Source organism: Ambystoma mexicanum, chromosome 3q, assembly GCF_040938575.1.
Source record: "Ambystoma mexicanum isolate Mex_15411 chromosome 3q, UKY_AmexF1_1, whole genome shotgun sequence".
Classification (NCBI taxonomy): Eukaryota; Metazoa; Chordata; class Amphibia; order Caudata; family Ambystomatidae; genus Ambystoma; species Ambystoma mexicanum.
Window position 1 is genome coordinate 22207213 of NC_090926.1, and position 27378 is coordinate 22234590.

At 41.0% G+C, this 27378-nt stretch overlaps 1 protein-coding gene and 1 pseudogene across 2 annotated transcripts in view; one reads left to right on the forward strand and one right to left on the reverse strand.

Moving 5' to 3' along the window:
• GTPBP1 (GTP binding protein 1) overlaps window positions 1–27378 on the reverse strand; it is a 743996-nt gene that overhangs the window by 709376 nt on the left and 7242 nt on the right. The window lies entirely within an intron of this gene.
• LOC138581852 (transcription factor Sox-10-like) lies at window positions 1578–13184 on the forward strand (annotated as a pseudogene).

Sequence of the window (27378 nt, forward strand, 5' to 3'; positions counted from 1 at the left end):
TCCGCAGTCTAGTGCTAAGTACCATTCACAGCGAGTTGCAAACATGACACTCCCATACTAGACATTCCTTTCGATCGAATTCCGCACACATCTCCTCTAGATTGGCTTCACCTTACGAGTGCCACAATTGGCAGTTCCACACATTTGTAACACTTAAAAGAGTGCGCCATATGTGACACAGATATTAGACACCAAGTAAACTGAAAACATGACGGCTCCACAGATAAGCATACGCTTTACTGCAAGTTTCTCAAATTATAGCTGCAGACAGGGGAAACTTTACAGTGAGCACATTGCAGCAAAACAAATGTGGCTTTAGTGATTCTTTTGGGAGCTAGCAGATCCAGAAATCTGGGTTTGTTTGTTTATTATTTGTAATGCGCCAGAATACCCTAAGGTAACAGGGCGCAGCAGTTACAAGAATTTGCGAAGCTTTGTTACATCAATACCAAATATACATACACAAGATCAAAGTTATAAAGCAGGATTATATACATATATACAAGTTGGCACAGGTGAGTACAGCATGTGCAAAAGGCAGGAGACTTTATAGTGAAATATTAAATATAAAACATTAAAGTAAGCAAGCGCCGTATCGGATATGTTTCTATTCTTTGCCGCATGAAGGACAGAACTGGGTTTGATGCGCAATTGACGATGCAAGTGTATTATAAATAATTGGAACGCCACTAGTACCACTAACTCATTTGTTTGTGCAAGTGCTTACTTTTAGCTAAGAGGCACACGAAAAGCGTCCGGGACCGTTTTCTTTCGCCTGGGCAAATTCAGAATCAGCTGTGCTCGTATGATTTACAAGCCAGGCTGAGGCACAGACAGTGTCAAGCTAACAAGTTTCTTTTGTTATCCACAGCAGGGACCTTTTAATGCAAGATGGAACATTTCCAACATGAAGAGGACGCATAGCACCATTAGCTAGCAACAGTGATAGATGTGTACCGAAATAAGTAGTGGAACTGTGGCAGAGGAGAGGGTAGACGGAAACAGAGTGCAACATGTGACATGTTGTTGCAGCGGGGGCATTCCAACAGTCTAAGTGACTAGTAACTAAGGTTCCTATTACAACTTTACAGTTGCACAGAGACATGAATGGACAAATCCTCTATATAGAATGGTAAATATGGTTGTAAAAAGTAGAGACATGGTAAAATGAACAAAATAAAAGTAGTGTAACACCGTTCCCGCTCATGTCGATCACTGCCAGGGACCAATATGAACGGAGCACCTGCAGTTTTGTCTGGAAGTTTAGAGGGCTAAGCAAGTTCAGGGCAAAATCACAGGTGACATGTCCATCATTGAGTTTAGTGGGACAGGCAAGGAGAGGGCACCAGAACAGACATCCTATGCAGATGTAAGATGGCAGAAACAGGGATGGTCATGATATGGCAAGTCATTTAGAACACAGCTGTACACACGTGTTTCTAGGAGCAACAAGATGAGGGAGAGAAGAGAGAGGGAGGACAAAACAACGATCTTGCTAGTCCTTGTGTCATTCAGATTGTGCAAGTGCAATAACGCAAAGTGCAGGGGGGGTGCAAAAAGCCAGCAAAGCTCCTAGTATGTGCAACCAGGGCATCACGGCTCTGGGTAAGTGCAAGGAGGCTGGGGACTGTAGGGTTACAGTTAAAGCCCCTAGGTGTACCCCCAGAGGTAGTGCGGGGGTGACTGGTCGTGGAGGAGCCTGGTACCCAGTGAGACTCTGAGGATAGTCAGGCAACCAGTCAGCGCAGCAAACGGGTAGGTCAGCAAGGGGGAAGAGAGAGAAAGCGCAGGCGAAAAGGATGGTCTTTAGCTGCTTCTGGAACTTCAGGTGGTCTGGCCCACGTCTGAGAGGGGCAGGAAGGCCATTCCAGAGGGAGGCATCTGCAGAGGAGAGATATCTACCCTCCCCCCAACTCTCAGCCTGGAAAAGCATCTGACCCTCAGAGAGTTAGAGGTTGCTGAGCGAAGGGCCTGAGAAGGAAGGTGCCTTGGAAGAGAGTTAGATATAGCGTGGACCCCGGCCCCAGAAAGGCTTGTGGACGATGCAGAGGGTCTTGTACTTGATCCTCGCAGCAACCGGGAACCAGTGAAGAGATTTCGGGGCTGGAGAGATACGGTCCCTAGGCTTGAGGCCAAAGGCAAGTCTTGCAGTCCTGTTCTGGATTAGTTGCAGAGGGCGGACAGTAGAGGCAGGTAGGTTGAAAAAGAGGCTGTTGCAGTAGTTCAGCCTAGAGAGAACCAGGGCTCTGGAGACAGTGACATGGAGCAGACAAAGGGATTCATCCAGAATTGAACTTAAGGGCACGGTAAGGGCACACCATAGAGAAAGGGAAATGCTTGCTGCACATTTCTCAAGCCGTTGTCAAGCTAGAGGAATGTTTAAATAAATACAGTTTCCAAGCATTGATAAGCCTTTTTCTCCTACAAACAGTCCATATATTCCTTAAGCATCAACCCTTAAAAGGTCTACTAAATTATATAGCATTAATACAGTTTTACTTGCATAGCACATGCTAAAATAAAGCAGTGGATAGGCAGCCTTAAGCATTTGCAAATCAGCATACAAGCATGATCTAATGTAAAAATGTCAAGAACCAATACATGCCTGGATATGGCTTGGTAAATGTTTAAACTAGGCATTCTGTTAACAGTTTGGTTGCTTGGTCAGTGTTTAAGAAAGGCCTTTCATTTTGACTTGGGTCGCATCTGAATGCAGGGATTACTAAGGGCTCATCTTTCAGGGACCTTAAGAACAGGACACCCTTAGAAGTGCCTCGGGGGTACCGGAAGTGGAGCTATGGTTGGGATTACGAGTCAGATCACTGAGTCGCACCTTTCTGCTCACTGATGAGATCTGAGGCAAAGCTGCAGAAAACGCCTGCTCCGACTTTCGTCCTACCAAGCTCATTGTATTGACTACCATTAAACTGAGCAATATTAAAAGTGGGTTATCACAGCGCTCCAAAATAACACATATATTTTTTTTAAAAAAGATATTAATGCCACCAGTACAGGGGTACACATAAGAATGGGTTTAAAGTGGCAACTGTTGGCTGGATAATTCATGCAGCGCCTGGTTTGTAGAGCTAGCTGCTGCCCTAATGGTGGCACCCAATGGAGAGCACTGGATCTGCAAACATAATCCCAGAGGGTGGGGGGGGACACTGTTCTTAAATATATCCCTCTTGCTAGGTGGTGCTGATGAAACCAATGCTATGGCATCAGGGTTAGCTGCTAGGGATATCGAGCATTCAGAAAATGACTACATTCACACAACATTCTCCTTTATCCTCCAATCACAGGTCAGAGTCATGGGCCACCTATCCCACCCACCACGCACAAGACGGAGCTGCAAAACTGCAAGGACCCCAAACGTGATGGCTGCCCCCTGGGGGAGAGCAGCAAACCACCCATTGACTTCGGCAACGTGGACATCGGTGAGATCAGCCATGATGTCATGTCCCAACATGGAGCCCTTTGATGTCAACGGGATTGACCAGTACCTGCCACCCAATGGCCCTGGGGGCCATGCCAGCCACGTAGCTGGGAGCTACACAGGGGGATATGACCTAGGCAGTGCCCTGGCAGCTGTCGCCAGTAGTGGAAGTCACTATGCCTGGATATCCAAGCCACATGGCGCTGCCTCACTGGCCGAACCAAAGGCCCCGGTTAAGATGGAGAGCTCCAGTGCCGGCCATTGCCCGGAACAGTCCTCAGCCTCACAGATCACCTATGCCTCACTTGGCCTGCCACATTATGACTCAGCCTTTCCCGCCATTCCCCGACCACAGTTTGACTACTCAGATCATCAGCTGTCTGGATCCTACTACAGCCACGGCAGTCAGACGTCAGGCCTCTATTCTGCGTTCTGCTACATGGGACCATTCCAGCGCCCACTTTATACAGCCTTCACTGAATCCATTAGTGTGGCCCAGTCCCACAGCCCTACCCGCTGGGAACAGCCTGTCTACACAACTCTGTCTAGTATGTGAAGGTGATGAGGAGCTGAGGGAAAGAAGGAGCACAATAGCCGTCTGAAGACTAAGGAGTCTTCTTTCTACGTAGACAATGGACATTGCGCACTCCATCTAAACTACCATGTCTTCCTGTTCAAATGTAGGGGAGCAAGGCCATGGAGGAACTGGGAGAATAGACAGAGGAAGCCCTGGCCCTGAAGAGAACGCTTGAGCTTCAAAAACAGTTGGGAAATCAACCACGACCAAATAAAGCAGGCATCAGAGGTTTCCATGACGAAGGTAGAACTGTGCATTCTGTGAATGTGTCGGTATAGGGAGCTACAACCTTTGAACGTTTTGTATCCATCAATCCAAGACTCTTATCCCACTAATCATGCAGCACCACCTCTCAACCATGTCTCACTGATGGTCCTTGGTACTGTGCATTCATGGGGAACAATAAAATAATAATATATATATATATTTTTTTTTTTAAAAGAGTGCTGCTGCCACCGAAGGACATCACAGCAGACTAGAGGAGGTGTTAAAGCCCACCCTCAAATTGAATGCAGATCACCTGTCAGGCTGATCAATAGTTCCAGTATAGCAAAAATCAGAATTGTAGCGCTTTAGAAGCTAAAATGTACATTTTAGCACGACATATATATATTTTTAGGGTCAGAATGCCCCACTCAGCAGAGGGTATCTCAGGTCCTATACATATATTATGAGTATCAAAAATCTAGGCTGAAAACTGAGCAGAAAATGAGTTCTGCTTAAGAAGCAGAGTGGTCAGTCATTTTGATTGAGACAAGGTCAGGTAGATTTTAAAATGGTTGCTGGAAATACAAAATGGACGCATTTCACATAGTCATGCTGAAATAATTAAATCATTCTCTCATAGAAGTTCATTAAAAGTTCATGGAAGAAGGACATGTATGGAACATTTTGTTTGGACTGCTTTGCAGCATTTCTGACATTGATAAGCCAGAGGAGACCAGGTAGTGTTCTGGGAAGGCAGCAATTAGAGCAGACAGCTGTTAAACTAGCAACAATTGTGTTGGGTGCATGGGCAATTGACTGCCGCTGTAGACTTTCTTGGCAGAGAGGCATGCTATCCCCAGCCAAAAGGACCTCGAGGAGGCTGGCAAGGTTGTTCTTTTTCCAGACATCAATGGATTTATAATAAAAGGTCAGAAGGATCTCACACAAATTTAATTAGCCTGTATGCCAAGTGATGTCATAGGAACCTTGTGAGTAGCAGTTAAGCCAGCAAATTACAGGCACATGAGGGTTTATCCTTAATTATCAGGCCCAATCAAAAGGTATATTGCTTCATAAAATGAGATGTTGTGCCAACTGCAAAATGTATAAAAGGCACTGAATTTGGGTACTCAGTGCTGTTATTTCTGAGGTCTCAAAGAGGATGTTTGAAAATTAGTTCAGGTTCCGGTCTTCCTCTCTGCCTTCTGGTTCCAGTCTCTGCATGCCTGATCCACAGATACCATCAAGGAGGGTGTTGGGCCCTTGTCTTCACTTGGCTGACCACGATGGGGACCCCGAGGATTGTCCTTCCAGGGTCAAGGACCCAGACAGAGGCACATCCTCACAGAACTGGGAGATAGGCCCTGGCAAGGGTAAGTAAATGAATCTGCAGTATGCCCCCATCCTTGCCAGAGGGTGGGGTGGGTCTCCTGTGGCTTATTTTTAACTTGGTTGCTTTTATAGGGTACTTCACGTATTTTAGAAACAACTGTAACCATTTTGATTGTATTTTTAGGCAGTTAGGATTTTTTATTATCTGTAGGTTTTTGCTCAGCTGATATATCTAAATAATTTCTAAATAGTCACTGTATTGTATTTGCAACGTGATTTAGAACCCATTTGCTTGTGCTACTTTGAATTCGAGCCCTGGGCACTCTACACGTACCGCATAGCACTTTGAACTACGTTTCCCCAAGGGTTATGTAATTCAGAGCTGAACATTTAACCCTGAGCAAGGCGCGAAAGCGCGTGCGCGCACGGGTCAAGCCTTTCTCAGTCTGCGACAGTCCGTGACCAGTCAAGACCTTGGGACTTTATCCTTTACCCTGACAAGACATGGGTTTTGAAGATGTGTTAAAGGAAATTGCAGATGAAAGAATGAAAAGTAACTTACGTCTAATGTCAGCGAGTGTCGATACCAAACTTACCTCGCTGAGTATCGATGATGAGTTAGTGCCTTCAAAACTTAATACTAACCATTTTACAAGGGCAGATAACGTAAGGGTAATGAATACATCTAATACCGATCCCTAGACATATAAAGTAGCTGATGCTACTTCCCTAGTACCCGATACCATTCCATTTACCGACCCATCGCCAGGGTTTAAGGGTCTTATTGTTTCTGATACTGAGATATCGCATACTCGTGTGTTTAATCCGGTAACTAGTCTGTGTTGTATGCTTCTAAATACGTGCTCCTTAGTCAAACACGTCATTAACATTGCTAATCTAATAGAGGACCAAAATCTGGATCTCTGTGCTCTTACAGAGACATGGGGATCTAAGGCTGCGGCTCCCTCCTTGAGCCTAGCTATTCCAGCAGGATACACTATGATTAGAAAAGATAGGATTGAAGGTAGAGGAGGTGGGGTGGCTTTCATACTAAAGGATACCCTAACAGTCTGGGAAACAGCTGGGCTTACCATTGAGGGGGTAGATTCCATCCACATAAAAATAGCCATGAATGCCAAAGCCACTGTCAAATTTGTTCTAATCTATCGTCCCCCTTCATTAAAATACCGACCTATCTGATGCAATTGGAAATTAATTATTTGCTATCCCACCTTAAACTCACTTCAAAATATATAATTCTTTGAGATCTTAAATCACTGGTTAAGCTCTAGCCAGGATCAGGGGGCCACAGACTTACAACTGTCTCTGAGTAATTTAGGATGTATCCAACACATGATGTCCCCAACTCATGTTGTAGGTCACACATTGGATTGGCTTTCTGCTTCAAACACTACCTGTAGCGAGGTGAGTACTAGCATATGTCCATGGTCGGACCACTTTTTTGTACATTTCTCTATTACGGTACCTTTTGTAATTAAAAAGAACCACAAACCACTGGGAAGTATGTCTCGTAACTTTAAGCAATTAACAGTTGCTAATATCGAGCCACTGACTTGCAACTTATTGGACTTCTCATCAGAGAAAGAACTAAAGAACTGACGGCTCAAGAAATGGCTATAGCATTAACAAATAATCTGATTAGTATATCAGACAATCTAGCCCCATAAAAACAGAAAAAGACATGCAAAGATGATAATAAAAAGAGTTGGTTTTCAGAAGAGTTGAGAAAACTTAAATCTGCTACCATGAAAGCTTTTCATGTATGGAAACGCGATCTTAAACCAGACTCATTAGCTACATATAAGAAAACAGTGTTTACAAAAATGCCATTTTCCTGGCCAAAAGAAATTTCCATAATACCTGCATAAGTAATGCTGAATCTGACACCAAAATATTATTTAAAATATTAAAAGGAACAGGAAAATATGCCTGCTTCATTAGGACTAGCAGAGTCAAATGACAAGGAATGGTGTCAACTTATACAAGACAGACTCCAAAATAAGTTACTCAACATCCGATCAACAATGCTTAAAAAAAAAAAAGAAGCAGATCTCTGCTACTTTGGATACTGTCCATCCCAAGGTTTTTAGAAGGAATACAGATATTCCTATTTTCAACTTTCACCCATTAAGTGACTGGAATTAGAAACAATCATTGGACAGATGACACCATCACATTGCAAAGTGATGTTTGTACATCAGTAATAATTAAGACTTGCGCTCCTTCTATAGTTAAAGCAGTATTTAAGAAACCAGGGCTGCCAAGGGACAACCCATTGAACTTTCGTCCTATTTCGAATACTCCTTTCCTTTTAAAAATATTGGATTGGGTCGCACATCATCAAATTGCTGAACATCAACAAGTTTTCCATCCTGCACTCGCATCAATCTGGGTTCAGAAAATGATTTGGTACTGAGACTTCACTCTTAGAGCTTAAATCCAGGTTATTAACACAGATGGACAAGAGCAGGCTCTCATTGATTATTTCTTTGGCTCAATCTGCAGCCTTTGATTTAATAGAACATATGATATTAAACATAAGGCTCAAGGAAATCGCTAACTTTTCAGACCAGGCCGCATCTTAGATTGCTTCCTTTTGGAACATAGACATAGTAGTGTCTGCTAGGACACTGCAGAAGCAGCCCCAATTTCATTATATGGAGTACCACAGTGGGCTAGTACCTTGCCATGTATTTAAAATCTTTTTATGGCACCTTTTTTCTACATGTTAGAGCAGGAGGGTATGGTCTTTTCAAACTACGCTGATGACACCCAATGAGAAGTACCCCTAACAGGTGTCCATGAACAAGACAAGTTTTTAGCTTGATTGAGAAATGGATGTTGGATAATTATCTCGCATTAAATGGGAGCAAGACAGAGCTAATGATCGTGGGCAGCCCACATGCTCTGAAGATTCTCACTCCTACAGCTCCTTCAAGCTGGGGGACGACATCATAAGTCCACTCCCAAAAAGTGAATTACTGGGTGTTACTCTTGATCAGTCTCTCAATTTTTTTTCCCATTTATTTGTTTATAAAAACTTTTACAAAAAGAAAACATTTTTAAATAGAAGTTTTTTTTGGTAAAATCAGCAAAAGCATAAAATTGACATTTTGTTACAGACGAAAAACAACTTCATTATTTCTTTGTACATTCTACTTCTTATTTGCATTATTGGTTGTATTCCTTTTTTTATCTATTTTACACACATTCCTTGAAAAAGATAATACTCTTAACCTCAAGGACATAGATTCACCATCTAACACCCTTGACCATAAAAACTTCTCTCAATAACCAAAGCTTATAAACAAATTTCCTGAAGTAACTTATTCTAGGTGTAATAAGTTCTGGACATGCAATCAATAAATGAAATTTTCTCTCTCTCCCGGCTCTTTACAGAATCTGCATAGTCCAATTTCCATATTTTTGTGCGCCCTCAGACATATAATTTCATTTGTAGATAAAACATTCAATCTAAACCTTATAAAATCAATTTTCATCTGCTTGCACGGAAATTTCTGTAAATATGAACCCAATTCCCCACAGATTTTTCTGACTATAATATACGAACATACAGTCTATATTTACAAAATTGCAATTCACTTTTTTCCCCAATACAATATCTTGAGTTTTCCCTTTGGCTTATTCAGGTTTATTTTCATAATTTCCATTACCTCTCCTACTTCCTACAGAATTACATCACAATCCACCCATAGAATGTGTATGTATCCAACCGTATCATTCTCTCTTAATTGTCTATAAAGTGTTCCATCTCGAGAGTGTTCACATTTACTCATAAGGCATCGTTTTTTCCATTGAATAAGATTCATAATTGATTGCAAGCCAATCTCATACCCAATTACTTCAATCGGTGTACATTTTGGCAAGAAACACAATACAGCTCTCCAGATATTACTTTCAATGGCTCTATATTCTTGTTCTATCGTCTTTGGCCAGAATTCTAGACCATACAGTATAGTCAGTAATAATTTGCTTCTATAGAATTCCCTACAAGGTTCTAATGAGAATTTTCCATATTTGCAATCAACTCTCTTTATCTGGTTTATCATTCCACTTACTTTCGAGTTCAGGTAATTTACAAAAAAGATTAAACGGCGACTATGGGATAACCTCCCAGTTCCATACATACATACTCTTTTTTTTGTCTTGTCCTGCCTTTGAAATCTTAATTATTACAGTCTTCGAAGGATTAATTTTTAACTCCAATGCTTCCATGTAACTACCAAACGTTCTTATTAATCTTTGTAATCCCACCCGGGTGGTATCAATAAGAAGAAAATCATCGGCATATCCTGCCCAATTTATTTTCATTTTTCCTATTTTAGAAGAGACCAAGGTATTGATGTCGAACTCCTTTCCAACGCCGGACACATACAAGTTGTATAAAGTAGGACCCAAAATACAACCTTGTCTAATTCCTTCGTCAATAACACACTCTTTTGTTAACACACCTTCAGAATTCAATCTTATTTGAATCTTAGACTAATTGTGTAGAAAGATTATAAGACTCAGTAAACCTTTAGGAATTCCATAGTTGTCTAGTTTTTGCCAAAGAAAATTCCTGTTTACAGAGTCAAAAGCTTTGCTAAGATCCATTGATGCAAGATATATTGGAACATTATTTCTTTTCCAAACATGGTTTTGTAGACAATTCAACAATAGTCTGCCACAATCTGTTCCAATACCCTTACGAAAACCTATCTGTCAAGAGTCAAGTATATTGTTTTTATCACTCCATTTATTTACCTTATCAAGTACCAAAGATGCAAAAATCTTAGAATCTGCGTCCATTATGCTTATGGTTCTCTAATTTGATGGTAGAAGTCGTGAGCCTCTCTTAAAGATGGGGACCATATATGATCTTTTCCATGACTCAGGAATGGTTTATGTCTCAATTATATCTTTAAACTCCACATATAAGATCTTGGCCCAGATTAGGGGCGAGTGCTTCAATACTTTGTTCGTTAATTTATTAGGTCCCGGTGCCCTTGATGGATTTGCATTCTTGATTTTTGCCTCAATTAGATCTACCAATACTTCCAATTCCCATTCCCCCGGTACACTAATAGAAGTTTCCTTTTCTTTAGCTGTAAAGTTCTCTTTGATATATTGCAGCCAAGTCTCCTCGTTAATTGGGTTATTCATACTCATCATGTTATTTTGTTCCCTTTATTTATAAGTTCGCAGAGAGTTCTTCCCTTGAATACTCTACAGCATTTTTTCACCATCTACCTGAAGGATTCTATGATGCTCATTCTTCAGCCAGTTTTTGTACCTTTGCTTGTGTACCCTTATCGCTTCTACCTTCTCCAGAGGACTTTTAAGATGTTTCTCATCTCCCTTTTCATTTCATTTTTTTTGTTTATTTCCATGTTGTCTAAGTGTTTGTTCTTTTTCAATAACATACTCTTACTTTCCACATTCTCAACCAAACTTTTTACCCTAGATTTCAGATATTCAGGGAGCCCCTTCACTGAGTATCTCACTATTTTGTCTTCAAGCGTACATTCTTCAAATTCGCTTTACATAAGCATGTTAAAATTGTTCACTTTTTTGTTGGTCCACCTAACACGATAATCCTTAGTATTAATACTCAGGTTATTCAAGTTACTTTCAGCCCTAGTTGTATCCTCTTCCTGCCATTCTATTTCTAGCAATAACATTGCATGATCACTTGCTTCAGACTCTTTGACTTGAAATCTCCTTAGGCTTTTAAACACATTACTAGTCGTAAAAATAAAGTCAATTTCAGATTTGGAACCTCTAGCTGCCCATTTTGGATTGTCGTTCTCTAACCGTTTCAAGCCCCAATTAGAGGCCCAGTTCAACCACATGCCCCCCTCGACTTTCTTTTTTTTGGCCTTGGATACAAATTCATATAAAAAGAAATCCTTGCTTTGCAATTTCTCTAGGTTACAGATTGCATTGAGATCCCCGGCTAAAATTATTCTGCCGTTTTAGTTTTTTGAAAACCAATCCTCTGATTTCTGATTTAACTTCTCAAGTGTTTTTTTCCAGGTCCACCTCTGCAGAACTATAGACATTTATCAACATGATGGGACCCAATTCTACACATCCTTTAACATTCTATCCTGTACCCATTATGTTCCCACTTATACTCCGTTCCTCTCTTTTCTCTAGACCTTTTCCCATTCTCACCACTGTAGCTAAACCACCCTGGGGTCTACCCAATTTTCCCTGGGTTGCACATATACAGGAGGAATCATACCCATCACATATCAATCTTTCTGTAGCCCAGGTTTCTTCTAAGAACACATCATTTTTTTTAGTACTGCAGAAATATTCCTATTTTTAAGGAGATGTTTATTACCCGTGGAGTTCCAGCAGAGGATGTTAAGCTCCTCGTTAGTCTAAAGAGGTTGACTCAATGCTCTTAATTGCACAATAGATTCCTCCAAGACCTCTGCCAAACGCCTCAATTTACTGTGATCCCGTTATATTTGTCTTCCAGATTTGTACTGCAATCATCACTCCTTTCTTCTCTTTCAATTAGTGTTCCCGCTCTACTTTTATTCACCCAAATCGAAACGTTATATCCATATTTATGGAGACTTCAGCTTCCTTCATTATAGTATTTCTCACTAGAGGCGAGCATATTACTAATCTTACATAATCGTACCTCCATCCGTGGATAGAATCCACTAATTGCATATCTGTGGAGGAAATTAGCCTCAGTTCCGGTATAAGTTCAAACAGTTCCAATATTCTCGTTCTATTGAGTGAACTTGGGTCCCCTTCTTCTAACAAATACCGCATAATGATGCCTGGTGTGTCAGGCAGTTTTGGTAGGTTTTCTAAGTTTCCACGTTTGTCCCATCCATACCAACTGTCTCTCCATAAGAACTTGCCTTTCCATCTTTACATTTTTCTTTCCATACATACTCTCCTTCCCTTCCATAATTACTATATCTTTCCCCCTCCCGTTTTTACCCCTTTCTCAATTTCTTCCACTCCTTTCGTACCTTGAGGATCATACAGATGTTTTCCTTTAGAATTTTCCTCTTACTATATTCCTCACATTCTCTTCCCATGTTAGTTTGTCTTCCACATTCTTACCGACACCATAACCATCCTTAGGAATTATTTGTTTTTCTCTCATTCTAATTTCTCTCTCCTTAAATCCCCGAACTTCCTCCACTTTTTCTTCTTTCCCCTCTATCTCCCAAACACTTTCACAACTTTCACTCGGAGGAATCTGCTCTGGCCTTTGAGGGTTTGCTGGTGCGTGCACCGGGTGTATAAATATATCAAACCGTCGTTTCCCTTCTCTAATATTTTTTTCAGATTTTTCTGCTTCAGTTCATCCTTCAATCTCTTTTCTGAATTGGAATACTTCATTTGAGTTCCATTTTCAATAATCTTTTACTTGTTTTTTTGAACCACCTCCTTGTTAATATCACCCTTTTCCTCCTCTGTCTCTTTTCACTTATTACTTGTTCTGCCGTAAGGCCTCTTCCCAAATTTTGCAGGAATTTTAATGAAGCCTTACACGTCTTTAATTCAGAAGCTTTTAAATCCCTCATCTTTTTTTCTCTTTTTCTAGCGTTTTTTGGAGATTACTACACGTAACTCTTCTTCCTCAACATCCCTTTTTCTTATAATCTGTCATCCGGAATCTCTATTGCTTCCCCTTTATCTTTCTTGCCTTCTTTAGTCGAATCACCCACCACTTTTTGCTTTTCTACTCCACACACCTTTTTCCCTTCCACTTCGACCTCCTCTTTATCCCCTTGTAAGCCTTCCTTCACCTTCGCTCCTTTTTTCCCCAGGAGCATCATTTTCAACATTCATTTTCATTATTTCTAGCTGCATTAATCTTTCTAGAATACCTTTTAGGCAGGCCGTTTGGTTCATTTCATTTTTTACCCATGCTCTTGTTTCGAGTAAGGTGAGTAGGATACGTTTTCTATCTGATTTCCCACTAATTTCATCTTCTTGTTCTTCATCCACTTCCCCCTCTCCCTGCCCAAAGTCTATTGGTTTGACCATCCTTGCCATTTGTGTTATTATTCTCTTAGAGAATATCAACGGGGTGTCAGGCATAGGGCTGCCTTGTTCATCTTGATAGCCCAAACCCCCCCCTGCTTGTTCCTGTGGTCTTAGTGACTGACCTTCCTCTTCCTCCTCATCTTCAAATAATGATTGTGACTGACCGGTTCCATTCCTGGACTTACCCTGCATCCATTTCTTCAATTACTTTGACCATTCCCCATCTGCCCCCTGCATTTTTTCTTCTTCCTCCACTTCTTCTCCATGAATGCAAGTTTTTTGCCTCAGTGACTGTCTAGGCGATTGCGGGAGAGACCGTGCAATTGTACTCCTTCTCGTGGATAAGACCATAGGACCTAATCCCTTCCTAGAGCAAATTATTTTTTTTCTCATGCCTTTATTTCTTACATTGATTGCAGCCACTTCTTTGTTATTTTTCAGTTAATTTGTCAAAACTCATGTCTTTTATAGCCATTAAAGTTAGTATTTCTCCAAACCGCATTGAGTGATTCTAGTGGCTATTAACTTGTGTTCTTGCAAGGAAACTTCATTCAGTTATCATACCCAGAAACACAATTCACATATAATAACCATCTCTGTATAGCTTTTTCAATGTTCACGCAATAAACGTTCTTTCGCCATATGCACACTTTAAAACTACGTTCAACAATACTTTGTGGGTTCTTTCATATAAAATAATGAATCATTTTGTTTTACGCCACCTTAATGACTATGTATGTAAATTCTTGCCAGTGACAAAACACCTTATACAATTGTTTTCCACAATTTGCACCATTCCTTTGTCAAAAAGACAATCTCTATACAGCTTCTTCCGTGTACACGCCATAATTGCCCCATTCAAACCAAGTTCTGCGTTACTATTCAGTTTCTATCACATTATATGACTAATCATTTTAAAGTACACCAGCTATGCAGCAGAGCGTATGAAACTTGTGAATTCTGATTTTCGTTAGTTTCGTTTTATGGCTTGCTGTTCAAGTGGCGTGAAAGTCACATTTGTCTCTTGAGCAAAATCCTGCCGAAGCCACCGACTTCATATGCTGAAATGCATCTGCGTACTTTCTTTCCATAGTACAGTCAGCAATGAAAAGTCAGGAGCATGCCGCATGTGCGTCTAAGCTATTATGTTTATTGTACTCACAGAGCTTTTACCAGGCTATGCGTAAAGGAAGCCTCTACTTCCCACTAACGTTTTATTGCCACGTTAACCTTCCCAGAGACCCAGAGACTCAAACACACATACCGTAATAAGGCTTCATACTAGAATCACACAGCCCAGCCCAGCCCCCCTGCTCCCGGCTAACAGTCTAACGTGCAGTCGTGCCTTCTTAAGGAATTCTGGGAGGTGGGGCTCATCTACGGCACAAAGATAATGGTATTTAGATGCTTTAAGATACGTATATAAACATCTCCAATGCTTTAGTGTGCTTATAGTCCATACATTTCTTGAGAAAGGCTCACCATTGACTCAAAAAGAAATGTCTTAAAGGCTTTTCTTCCAATTATGTCCCCACCTCTTCAATGGAGCAGCAAACGTCCATCCAGGCCAACAGGCACTTCTTGAGATCAGTCGCTCAATATAAAGCGCACGTCACTTCGGTTGTGTCCTCTTCAATAAACTATTGTCACACCCGAGGCCACTCATATCACTGAAAAATGTGGAAACTATCGCGAGAGCGATAAGGGCTAAGTTGGACTATTGCTGTAATCAGTTAAGCCCCAATAATCCTACGTCAAGGGACATCTAGAAGGAGTTGTCTTAAAACCTGAGGGGCTAAACTAGGCTGCGCATAAATTTGTGAGAGAAGACAATTCACACTCCAATCAGAGTCATTATTAGGGGCAGGAATAGCCGCAAGGAACGTTGGCTGAAATATTGTCTGTTTATGGATTGTGTGTATTTTATGTATAGAGGAGAACATGATATGTCGAGGAGAAAAAATGGTGTAAATAATTGAAACCGGTTAAGAAAATACATTATTTATTTTGAGCAAAATAATTGATATCAATCCAAAAAATAAGGTGAACAATAAGTGAAGAAAAAGATAGGTAAGAGTAAGCAATTGATGAGAGTACACTTATGTGCATGTTTAAAATGAGATGAAAGCAAAAACCAGACCAAATAAAGAAAATCCAGAATCTGCGGCTAGTTGAACTCTTGCAGCAACCAGGTCATGGTAAATACAGTGTTCATTTTTATATTCCTACATAGTACACATTCTTGGCTAGCCAGGAAGCTTTGAACAATACAAATCCTCGCTTCCTTTTACACAAACGAAGCAGAAATAAAAGTAGGACAGAAACGAAAAATGTTAATGTGGCTTTAAAGCAAGCCAGCTACGCAGTTACAGAGAAAACAATTTAAGGATATTTAAATCAAAGTGAAGCAAAATCCGACATCACGTCCTAGTCTCCCAGGTCATGATGAACAGAACGAGCCATATTACACATTTTAAAATTAAATTTCTAGACAGTTATAGCTTTTTTCTTAGTGAGTGCAATATGCGTAGCTTGGCAGCCAGCCAGCAAAGAGAACATGCAGTAAATAATGATGTGCTCGCTGCTGGACGGAGCTACCCTGCCCTGGTCAAGGACTGAGAGAGAAGATGGTAAATTCCAGAGGGTAATTTATGATCGCAGGGATAGTTCCTTGAGTGTAATGTAAACTTAGAGAAACTTGCACAAGAGAAAACTGCAGTGCACGGTTATAAGAAAAAACCAGATGCTGACAAAAGCGCTGGCTTCAAAAGTGATGTGCTGTGAAGCAATTTAACCCTTGGTAGGGGGGTTGAATTAAAGTGTGTATTCTGAAGAATTGTTGTTTCAAGCTGAAGAGCTACATAGTTGAAACCATGTTTTGAAAATATATTGTTTTTGTATTGAAGACTATCCCAGGCTAGTGAATGTGTGCGAGCTGGAGGGAGCCTCATGGAAACACTGTTTTAGGATTGCATAGGTTATTTCCCATTGTAAGGGAATTGTTTGATCATATTAGTTGGGTGGTGATGGAGGCTTCTTCACACGTTAAGAGTGCCCCTGAATTTCTTATTTTTTTTAATGTGGCAAATAGCCATCCCTTGTTGAGAAGGGAATGGCACATTTAGAATGGACACGAGTTATTGAGACATGCACAGGTTAATTGTGCAAATGAGAAAGAGAGGAAAATATATTCTTTTTGGTAAAATAGTCTTCAGTGCACTATGAAAAGAAAAAAGACAGACTGCCAAATAGAAACACAAGAGGAGTGCTTTGGGTAACCACAGTGCGTACAACAAGAGAGGTTTGTCCTGACTGGGGAAGTCTAAGCTAACTACAATATATTTTTTGCAGTATAGATTTAGAGACAGTGTCGACAACATTAATAGTTGGGAATAGAAAGACGGCATGGGACAGGAATTGCAATATAATGAAGAAGCATTTGGTGCTATCCATGCACGTTTAAAATGTGCACCAAAACGTTTGGAAGCACATTGAAGAGGTGGACAAGCAAGCAAACCATGTTTTTCTCACTATATATTATACCTCTGAAGTATGGAGACATTTATAGACAAAATTGAAAAACATAGTGTCCATGGTCACAAGTGTCGCCGAGATTTAAAATGTAATTTTGGGTACAAATTGCAGTAAAAAGCAGGCCAATGTATTAGTGGTTGTTGTTGAACTAAGCACAGTGAATATCCATGAGGGATGATAAGGATAAATTAGGGGAAAAAAAACACTTTAGGAAAACATAAGAAATGCACAAAGAATTGGCATTTTTTGTGTTTAGCATAAAAAAAGTGAGCAATGAAGGAAGTGCTTGTAATGCGAACTGAGACTAGAACGGCACACATGACCACATGCAACCACACGCATATGCAAGCACAAACGTACATGTGATTTTATGGCAGTATAGACAATCAGTGCACTAGAGAATGTATTCAAGAAATATACATTGGTAGTGAGAAGAAGGAATTCAATATTGTAATAAGAACATACACAACACAGAATGCTTTTGTTTTATATGTTGAGTGCTAGATGGGAACCTTTTGTTATATTTGAAATGAAATAATGATAGCTGGACTTATTCACTGACGAGTGAAGGAAAATTGGGAATGAGGCATGCAGTGGGTGCACTGTAGGCAAATAAGTAGTGCCAGATGGGCCATGAAAGGAATGAATTCATGTCACAAAATAAAGGAATAACCTACTAAGGAAGGGAGGGCAGGGGTGGTTTCAAAAATTAACCAAGGCAGGTTTCAGAATATGCAAAAAGATAACCAAAATGTACAAAGAGGATTTAATAAAGAGAGGGGCTCGTCAGAAGAGCTGCTCCTGTACATTAAATGTATGGGTTGACAGAGCACATTGTGCGCACATATAAAAGCCAAGGATATGCAGGATGGACAAATCTCAAGAAGGGGGCGGGCCTGTTCAGCCTCGAGCATTGAGCCTCATCTTTGAATAGGCTAACTTTAAACAAGAGACTAGAAAGGTAAAAGCCACACTAGTTGGGGACAAGATAGGTCAGACCAAGAAAGGGAAACCTTTCAAGGGGAGCAGGGCACAGGGGTGTTACCAGATAGACAAGGAAGTGAGGTGGCCGGATCTGGACCTACCTAAACCGAGGACACCAGAACCCCTGGCGTGGCCAGACCGACCTAAAAGGGGACCCCTTAGTGAGAGGGGGACAGCACACACCCTAATGTATATAGCTCACAAGCTAAGAAAGGGTTTGGCCAGGATCCGACAGTGTACAAGACACAAGCACTGGAAGTGCAACAAGCAACAATAGCTAGAGCAAGTGTAAAATGGATTTATTACAGGGGCAATTGTAGCGAGTCTCAAGCAGTTTTTGTGATGTGCAGACACAGAATAGGTAGTGACACCCAGGATATGAGGTGCCATTATGGTAAGAGGAAATACTTTTACCAGAACACGGGTATGCATGTGCCCACAGGAAGTCAGCTCACAGGGTGACTATCTGTTCAGAATTATTAAATGATGCAAGGCCCCAAGACGTGCCATGAATTAATATGGCAGGAGGAGGAAAAAAATATTTGTTCTATTGATAGACACTGGGACTGCATATACATGCAACAAAGGAAGAAAGGTGATTAATAATGGGAATTGTCAGAAGATTGTTGGTTCTTTTGGAGCTACAAGTGGAGTTTCTTTTTTATTGATGAATTATCAGTCTTTGAAGGAGAGTGTATTATGATTGATCTCTGTTATATTGGCAACCGGCACCAGCCAATGCTTTGAGAAAGGATTGGATGACAAAAGCCTAAACATTATGATTTTATTTAGTTGATCAAGGGATATTGTATTCCGCTTTTGGGGTACACCAGTTGAACGTGGATGAATTTATATTGGCATATGCAGGGCAAATGGCCCTGTGAGGGCTGTGGTCAAACCAGAAGTCTTTCTTATTCTGAGATGAGCGTTTGGTTAAACATGGCTATTTGGCCTAGTGGAAAAAGTGGTGAGAATATCTGATGAAGTTTTGATCAGATCATGCTTAAATAGGAGGGACAGATAATCCCTCTAAAATAAGACAGCCATGAGTAAGAAAGAAAATGAACACGCTCAAGGAAGGGACAATAAGAGCGGACCATGGAGGACACTGATGGTTCTCAAGGAAGGTTTATAGGGTGATTGACATCACTGATGATGACATAGGTAGACAGGACTCAACAGATGAAGTGGTGTTTCTTTAGGAGCATCACGCACTGAAAAAAAGAAAAGGGAAAATATGGCAGAATGTGGCAACAATGTAGCAACAATGTAGCAGCATTTAGCATAATTTCAGGAAGGCTTGCAGGACTATGGACTATGGGCCCAGTAAAATTAATAAGGGGAAGATGAAAATAACTGATTGAATTTAAACAGCACAGGAGTAAGAAACTCAAAAACTAGAGGGTTGATAAAAATTTAGGGAGCCTAATAAAAACATAAAAAATAAATGAAGGCATGAATGATGGGATATTAAAAGCAGAAAAAAGCATACAAAGAAAAAATGTGGATTTGAAAAAATAAAGAGCACCATTTAGGTTACTGCCCATAATTGAAAATTGTAGTGCTTTTAGTAAAAAAAGATAACCTGATTAATAAAAGGACCAAGGTAATATGATGGGCCAAGCTCGTTCTTATTGTTTAAGAGAATTTTCTATAGGACTGACTCAAAGAACATAAGTAATAAAAACATTTTTTGAATGTATAAAATCATAGTGATTTTTTGTTTTGTAGATTAAACCTATTGCTCTTTCTTGGGCATGGGAGGAATGTCTATATGGCCTCAACAAGGGAAGAGACATACTACTACAAAAGTAAGTATTTAGTGTACAGGTAGAGAAGAAAGAGGCAATTATTGGTTCATATCTCAGTGTGTGGTTACACTGCTGATCATTATTAGGAGTAAGAGGAACCAGGTGAGTACAGAAAAAGGCAGCAAGGGATACAGTCTTTAAATAAATGTAGCATTCTCCCAAGATAAGTGCAAAAAAGTGTGTGTATAGAATAGCATATCTCTACCGACAAAGGGCATAGAAAACTTCAGGTAAAAGTTGGAGTCATCTCTTGAAATTTTGACAACTGGTGAGATGCCAATTGGGTGGATTTGGCAGAAGTGAAGGAAATGTGTAGAATAGGCAAACAATGTAGTTCTTTTGTCAAAACGCATAGGCACTTAGTAGGAACAGTGCTGGATTCTAAATCACAGGGTTGGCTATATTAGTGTAAGGCAAGTAGCAAGCGGCAAACAGCAAGCAGTAAGCGGAGTGCCATTAAATATGTTTATTATATTTTAACAGGATGAAGACACAGCAAATAAAAGGAGATGACTGCGGTCCTATGCAACCAGAAGGAAGACGTTGAAAGAACAGAAGAACGTTCAGCTAAGCAGGAAGAAGCAGAGTACAGGCCTGAGCGCTATGCTAAATTGAAAAATGTTTATGTACACCAATGTTCTAAAAACAGCTAGTCTATAGTTCACGGGGCTAAGAATACCAGAAGACATGATCTTACTAAACTTCTTTTTTATTAGAAGAAGGGAGCAAGGGTCTATGTTAGGCAGAAATTAGACCCCCTTGCCAGTCGCCAAATGACTATTTCAGTTTTCTCTTGAAAGCAAGATCCTGCATCCTGTCTTCTCCAGCTACAGATGCACCGAGAAGACAGAAGGAGAACACCACAAGAAGAAGACATGTCTTTTTTAATGTTTTTCTTAATCTGTCCATTTGTCGTTTGTTATTTTTGACTCCTTGTTCTGAAAATGTCAACTTTAGGGAGAAAATGTGTCCTTTAAAAGGATATGTAATTCTTGAAGAAAATAAGTCCATAGAAAAAAGGGCAAATACCACACATAGGCAAATGCATTTATTGTATAAATCCAGATCACAAACCAGGTCCTGATCAGCCAGCATGCATTTCAAAGATGAGCAAAGAAAAGAGAGGAATAGTAATGTTTAGTATATTAAAAAAGAAAAAATATGATGTAGATTGTTTAGTAGGCAGGAATGTTTAAAGGAAACACACACGTAGGAAACTCATTCAGTTTTATATTACAGATGGACGGAAGAGATATGCATCAGGAGATTGGCGGCATCCGACCCTCTGAGCAGAGAGAAATGATCGAGGGACCCAGCCAGATGCCCGTGCACAGACATTTCTGCTGTGTAATTGTAAAAGCAAAAATATTTCCGGCAAAGACTCCCCCAAACTTTTGTCCCCTGAAAGTAGTAACCAAATACCCCCATGCATAAATTGTTCTTTGTGAAAGAACAAGTGCTCTGTGATGAAAGAGGCACTATAATGCGAAAGGACTGGCCTTTGAATTAAAGGGCCCAGGAACTTGCTGCAAGGTAGCCCAAAAAGGACAAATTCAACCAGACAAAACGGTCCCTGGATATCAGATATCAAACCAAGTTGATTCAGGTAGAAGATTTGTCGATAAAAGATGAAGAAGAAAAAGAAAATGAACATTGAAAGACATGCATGGGGAACCAGGAAATGTTGTGGAATGGGAAAAAGGAAAAGGTGTGCAGTAAAATCCCACATGAACAGTTTGCGAAGATGGGCTGGTGGGTTCCCTCGAAGAATGATTTTCTCTCAATTCTCATAGTGGCTATAATCACCTGAGGTATATAGTTACGAACTGAATGCAGATCACTTGTCAGGCTGATCAATAGTTCCAGTAGGTTTATGGATAATGCATTTTACTTTATTATTATTTTGGGGGGTGTCCTCCCGCAACCCCCATTTTTTACCCTTTATAATGCACCTAAACACAAATTAACCCTTTACTCCCCAAAAACATGCAATAGATGCAAAGTTTTTAAATTGAAAACATTTAACGGAATGGCATTGGATACAATGGCATTAGATGGTAAGACCAGATATCGTTCCAGTATTGTCAGAATGCCCCACTCAGCGCAGGGTATCTCAGGTCCTTTACATATATTAGGAGTATCAAAAATCTAGGCTGAAAACTGAGCAGGAAATGAGTTCTGCTTAAAAAGCAGAGTGGTCAGTCATTTGATTGAGACAAGGTCAGGCAGATTTAAAAAATGGTTGCTGGAAATACAAAATAGTCGAATTTCACATGGTCATGCTGAAATAATGAAATCATTCTCTCATAGAAGTTCATTAAAAGTTCATTGAAGAAGGACATGTATGGAGCATTTTGTTTGGACTTCTTGGCAGCAATTTTGACATTAATAAGACAGGGGAGACCAGGTAACATTCTGGGAAGGCAGCAATTAGAGCAGACAGCTGTTAAACTAGCAACAGTTGTGTTGGGTTCATGGGCATTCTGCAGCTGTAGAGTTTCTTGACAGAGAAGCATGCTATCGCCTGCCAAAAGGACATTGAGGAGGCTGGCAAGGTTGTTCTTTCTCTAGACATCAAAGGATTTATAATAAAGATCAGAAGGATCTCACACAAATTTAATTAGCCTGTATGCCAAGTGATGTCATAGGAACCTGGTGAGTGGCAGTTAAGCCAGCAAATTACAGGCACAAGAGGGCTTGTCCTTAATTGTCAAGTCCAATCAAAAATGTAGTGCATCAACTGCAATGTATAAAAGGCAGTGAATTTGGGAACTCAGTGCTGGTATTTCTGATGTCTGAATAAAGAGGATGTTTGAATATCAGTCCAGGTTCCGGTCTTCCTGTCTCCTGGTTCCAGTCTCTGCATGCCTGATCCACAGATGCCATCAAGGAGAGTGTTGGGCCCTTGTCTTCAAGACACTAACTCGAGCAACACTTGCAAGACACAAACACAGTCACAGAAGAACTTAGCAAGTGTATGGCAGATAATCAGCTCCAGCTCAATGCCGCCAAGACTGAGCTGATACTGTTTAGTCCAAAAGGGAAATGCTAACAGAGACAAAAATTACCCCCGTTGATCTTGGGAGAACAACTACAATATACTACCAAGGTCAAGAACCTTGAATGTGTGTGGCAATCGAACCTCAGCAGTGAGGCACAGGTGGGGGCTAAAGTTAAAGCAGTTTTCTACGCAATTCGGGTGCTGCGTAATGTACTCCCTTTCACCCCAGTTGAACACCATGCAGTAGTGGTGGGTGCCATGACTAGCCCCCACCTGGACTACTGCAATAGTCTGTTGGCAGGAGTTCCAGCCAAGCAGCTAGCCAGACTACAGAGAGCCCAAAATGCAGCAGTTAGGTTAGTCAGACAGCTGAAAAGAAGAGATCATGTATCTGCTTTCCGAAGATCTCTACCCTGGCTTAAGGTAGAGGACAGAATCAAATTTAAAATGGCATGCCTTGTATATAAATGTTTGAATGGACTTGCCCCGGGATACCTTGCCGATAAGATCATTCACTACTGTCCCATTAGAGATCTCCGATCTAGAGATCAGCTCTTGATGTCGGTGCCAAGGTCTAACCTGATCTCTGGGGGAGACAAAAGATTCAGTGTGTTTGGTCTGAAATTGTGGAACCAACTACCATTAGAGATTAGATCTTCTGAATCCCTAATACTTTTTAGGAAGAGCCTGAAAACTTTTCTTTTCAGGTAGGCTACTTTCATTCTATAAAGTGTATATTGAACTGATACGCTGAAATTTCACCCATTAGTTTACATCAGCGCCCGTATATAGTTGACTGTCTGGTGCGCATTAGAAATTCTCAAATCAAAAGACATCTCAGTGCCTCTGATCAATTGGTGAAAAAGCCACTGATCAATGATGTGCCACTGCTGCGCTGACTCAAGAAATGTGCTATTGTATATAGATACACCTTTATAGGCAACTGCGAGGTCTGGGACTAGCATAGGCAACCACGAAGTTCAGTGGTGGGTAATACAGCTAGATCCCAGATATGGCATTATTGGACCATGATGCAGGTTAACCATTCTGTATTTTTAGATATGTGAAATATATATTTTTTGTTAGACTTCCTATTGGTTGAAATCAGTAATTCATAGGAATGACACCATTCTCGTGAATTACAGATTTTGAAAGCACTGCTGATCCGTGCAATAATGATAGCAATATGACTCTATATCAATACCATCAGGGCAGAGCACAAAATAATGGAATTGCCCATCCTACAGCTTCATTTGCCCCTAGAGTCTACACCATCCCTCCAATTGTTTTTAAAAACCATTGATGTCTATGTAGTGAATAGGAGTTATATATAAAGGTAGGCACCTTTTATTCTTTGAACAGTTTCTCTATTTAGATGGCTGAACGTCCGAGTCCCACAATAAGGTGTGTGTGTTTAGCAGAGGGGAGGGGTTGCGTTGTGGTGCAAGAAGCAAGCCTTCTCCCCCACACTTCTCCTATATGCAGGCTGGTTTTCCTCTGGAAAGGCTCGCATTTGGGGGCACTGGACACCAGATTCCTCTTAGTGGCTCGGTACCAATATGCAAAGCAACCAGCGACGCACAAAGCCCAACAACCTCATAAATCAAATCTACTCTCACCAACAACCAGTGGTGGGTAACAACTTAAAGGCACCAAGCCCCTGGAAGAAATGGCATGCCCTCTTAGAATCCAGAGAGGATAGAAGAGTCTCACACACGGTTTAGTACATTCTGGACTCATTTAGCGCCCTCTAGTCACAAGACGTGGGGATGGCGGCCCTTTCTCGACGGTTCTGTGGAGTGGCTGAATGCACATGTACGGTCGCTTTCACACAGAGCTTCCAACCCACCAACGAAGGCGTTATCGCTAGAAAATGTGTTGCAGTTAAAATGCAGCAACCCACTAAAGGTCCACTTTAAAGAATAGTTTCTATCCATTACTACTAGCTTGACATGCAAAAATAGAAAAAAAGGTGCGCTTTCATGTCAATAGTATCATGCATAACAACGAGCTGGAAGTTACAAACTAATCATCTCCATACCAGAGTTTATTTCACAATTTATTTTATAGACTGTCTTAAACCACTGAAAACATACAGTGGTGTTAAAAATAGACTTTTCATACATGTTATTTTGCATTCTGGGACTTCATTTTCCAGTCGGGATGATAGGATGATACTATTTGGCTGAACATATTTCTATAAGTGTTCACATAAAGTCATGTTTCTTTAATAAGCAGTTTGTGTATTTTTCAATAAAAATCTATAATACAGTATTTTTTACAGACCTTGAAGTAAAGATTGAAAGTTGTGTTCAAGCACCAAAATGTGAACAGCGGGTTAAAATTCCACCTGCACTCTTTAGCCAAAGTGTGTTACCCTGGGCAAATACTGTATCCTCACTCTGACTTCAATGGAAGAAATGCAGTCAGCATAACTACGTTCATACTATTTATTTTAAAAAAAACATCCATACAATTGGGCAGATTGGATGATGGTAGGGGCAAAATGGTTCACCCCTCATGCTCCTCTGTTAGTGGCCCCTCAAGACTGTCACCAAAAATTAGTTATTGTTGCACTCCCTTAGTCCCATACCATTTGATTTGACAGGCATATATATAGACCTACCAGTTGGTCAGTGCACCAGAGCTTCTAGTATAGCAGACTAACTGTGGCAGAACCAACACTGATTTCCTCCCCTGTTGCTGCTGTTCACCAAAGTTGATTTGTACTGCCCCACCAGCAGAATGAGTGGCGTTCTTTGCAATGTCCCATTATGCTATGTTATTGCATTCTGAGAGTGTCGTTTGGTTATTTCCAACCCATTGACTGCCCATGGCCATGTTCACCCGTATGCCATTCCCACACATTTCATGACCATCGCCGCCCCAAAACATACCCTCCTTGGATCTCTAGGATCTAAATTTATTAAGCCTCAAAATCAAACTTTACACTTAAAGTGTCTGCCAATATCAAGAAGTAACATAAAACGTTGGCCTGGCAGTGTATATTTCTAAGTTGTCTGCTGAGAGTTACAGACTTAATTACAGCTGTGAATGAGCTAGTGGTGTAATACAAGTGTCTTAACCAAGTGTGCCTTCGGCCACTTGGTTTACATCTATTCCTTGCATTAGTTAGGCATATGCTAGGCATTGCTAGCATACTCACACCATATAATACCCAAGTAGTGCCCATCTAATGCCTGTACAAAAGCCAAAACTGCTGACTTTGAGAATGTGTGTATAGTAGGACCGTCATGCAAGCAGCAGATCTAAATCAAGTGAAGGCCTACTTCTTGATTAAATAACTTAACTAGTTCCTGGGCTCTAATCAGGGTGCATTAAGGGGGCAACACATAATCCAGGAGTACTTTATGGGGGAGAGACAAAAGGCAGCCCAGGGGTCCCAAATGGAGTACGCTCTGTAGTAAACCCTACGCCCAACATCCAAGCTGAACTGGTTACAAATGAAGGTCTGCTGATTTCCCTAGGATCCCCTGCTCGTTTTGATAGCGATATGGACAAAGCAAAGGTTATGTGCAGTGATTTGAAAAGTCGTGAGATGGAGCTCCAACTAGGACCAGAAGATGTTAGATCTACTTCTACCTTGACCCCCGATCATTTGTCCATGTCTGTGTCTGGTCCAATGCAGGTGGTTAACTCTCAGCCCATAGTTGTAGAGTTGGCTAGCCCATTGGTTCCATTGGCCAGAGCGAAATTGGAGGCTAAAAATGCGCCCGAAAAAAAGTCCTCCCCACCAAGTAGTGCCTGGAGTGAGAACATGTGCTCAGGGAACACCGCCTTCCTTCGTTTAACCACACTCAGAGTATGTAAGACAACCAGCCAATCCATTTGTCAGAATTTTGACACAGTTGTTAAGGAAGACTGCATTGCCCGGGGATGCAGCTGTAAACTAGTACTTTCCAAACTTGTGGACATTAAAAACTTGCCATTTGCTTTACCAGAGGCATGTAGGAGGGGAGAAGTGGGCGCCACAGGGGAGTACCACGCTTACCCACTTCACACCAAGAGGTCTCATAATACCCCTTCAGAATGCCTTAAAAAGGTAGCCAAACCTGGTCCATTGACCCTGTAAAAGACGGTGGTCCCCCACAAAGCTGTAATTATGAGACAATCCCTGGTCACCACCCTTTGTGAGCCCACTGGAAGTACCCAGATGCTGAAGCCTCACGCTGAGCAGGCGATCCAGCAACCTATACAGCAGAACACACCCAGGGAAGACATCAAGGCTCCTGCCGTTAATACTATGTGCATCGCGCGGGAGGACAGGGATACAAGCAAGGTGGAAGCTCAAGGCTGCTCCATCGTGGATAATAGAACACCCAGAGCAAGTACGGCCAATCGCTCAGTTCATGGGGGGGGGCCACGAAGGGGCAAAGCTTTTCTTCATGGGGTACCTAAACTGTCTCACAACCTGCTGTAAGCA